The sequence below is a fragment of the Otolemur garnettii genome, unplaced genomic scaffold (assembly GCF_000181295.1).
Source record: "Otolemur garnettii isolate 467f Iridium unplaced genomic scaffold, OtoGar3 scaffold00033, whole genome shotgun sequence".
NCBI classification, from domain to species: Eukaryota; Metazoa; Chordata; class Mammalia; order Primates; family Galagidae; genus Otolemur; species Otolemur garnettii.
Window position 1 is genome coordinate 15,223,917 of NW_003852428.1, and position 2,163 is coordinate 15,226,079.

Genomic DNA, 2,163 nt, shown 5'->3' on the forward strand with positions numbered 1-2,163 from the left:
CACAATGATATTTGTATCTCAATCTGTGAAGCTTAGCTAAAAAGTTCATGTAGTCCTCCTCTATATCATATGTTGACATGATACAGGATGCGGAATGTAAAAATCAACTTAACAGACATCATTAAACAACTTACACGAATGCTGAATCTTGGATGAATCATTAAAATTATAGATTGATGTTAAATATGGGTATATGGATACTCGGTGTGCACAAATGGGTCTAACAGAAGATGCGTTTGCACTGATTTCTGGTCACCAACTTGCTTTCTTTGAATCTTTAAATACCCAGTTCCAAATCTTCCAGGTCCAGAAGAAGGGCCATCTCATTTTGTATTTTCTCCAACTGACTTTTTTCCCAGCTGTTTTCCAAGTGCTGCTTGTACTTTCAGTCATTCGATCGCTTTCAGGTTCTTCTTTAGGTTCCTGACTTTTGTGTCTGTCTCAGGGTCTATGAATTTGGCTGAGAGAGAGTATTGTGTGGTGTGCTCTGTGGGGCTGGAGCAGGTGCCCAATCCGGACTCTGGGCACTTCTTGCTTCCTGCCTTGCAGCTTTCTTAGCTTCATGCTTCCTTCGATGCTTACGGGCTGTTTTTGATAATGGCTCATTATTTCCTGGTTGTGGCTCCGTGTCCTGAGGTGGCTCCTCTTCGCATGGTTTGGAATTGGTGACTGGTTTATTTCTTAAAGCTGGAGGCTACCCACTGAGGTAGCTAAAGTTGCAATGGCTTATAGGCCCCCAGCTTGTATGTGCAGGAAATATTTCCTCCAAAAATGTCTGCCAAGAAACCTGCTGTAATTGACAGTGCATCATACTATTGCAAGATACAGCCAGAATAATGCTTAGTCTTGTGCCCATTATTAACACATACCCTGGGAGCACACATGGCTGTTAAAATGTGCTTACCATCTGGGAGCCCAGGAAAATATTCAGAATCAGAAGTCACTGGTTTAGAATAAATTTGTAGTTCATAACACCCCATACTTCCATTTGTCCCCTCAGATTTCTGAATCTAGCTCATACTAATATACGTTCATGAGGGCTATAGCAGGCTGCTTTAAGAGGGCCAGGTCCAAAGTCAAATACAAGATCATGTCTCAAGCTGAAAAGTATTGCTTTGGCAGGCATAAAGCCATAAACAGCACAAAACTAGAATTCCAAACGACATCATCAAAGGGGCCATTTTTGGTAATTACACTACAGAACTTTCTCCATTTGTTGCAGTCAGTGCATCATTTATTCCCCGTAGTAGGAAGCTCCTGTCTTGTCAACACCTGTACCACCTATTACCACCACAGCAGTAGCTTTTTTATTCTACAATGTTTTAATCTCACCAGAGTTAAAGAAACTTTTATTGGCTAAAGCTTCATGAGGCCCACCAAAGTTGGGGTATTGACATAATCTAATACATGAAGGGGCATCCATCCCTACTTCCTGGAACATAGATAGCCACCTTGTTTAGTTGGGGGCCACATGATAATAAAAAATCATTAATTTTTTGCAAATGCCACTTATTTACAATTGTGTTAAGATTCTTAAAGAAGAATTGAACTTCATTGTTAACATTTCAGGCACAAAGAATTTCATCTTCTTACCAGGGTGGATACCAATTTTGCATTTTTTTCTGGGTAAAGGATTTCAAACATGTCCCCGTTTTCAAGTCATAAAGCTGTAGGTAGGTTGTCCCAGCTGTGCCATCTTTAGAGGTAGTATAAGGCTACCCCATTGCCAGGACAATCTTTTTTGGTGAGAGGTCAAGGAAAACTTCCTTTAGGAGGTCAAAGGAGTGCAGTAGTCCCTTGTAAATGACATTGATAATATTTACTTACTCTCCATTGCCTCAGGCAAACAAGTTCCCATCCTTACTAAAGGTATAGCAACTTTCCCCCAGATTCTCTTGCTTTCTGTGAAAAGTGGTGGTCCAATCACCATGTTTAGTTCTTTCTATCATCAGATTGTCAAGAGCAATGTGGATAATACGATGTTGTCCTGTGAAGAGCCGTTTCTTTTTTGTTTGGGCAAGAGTATTTCTCCTTTGTATTTGTTTTCTTTATTTACTTTTTTAAAGAAAATTAAATCACAGCTGTGTACATTAATACTATAATGGGGTACAGTGTGCTATTTTTATATACAATTTGAAATATTTTCATCAAACTAGGGAGCAT

At 39.6% G+C, this 2,163-nt stretch overlaps 1 pseudogene; it reads right to left on the reverse strand.

Annotated features, from left to right (window-relative positions):
* Positions 1-277: 277 nt before the first annotated feature.
* Positions 278-1,949, reverse strand: LOC100950413 (annotated as a pseudogene).
* Positions 1,950-2,163: the final 214 nt, after the last annotated feature.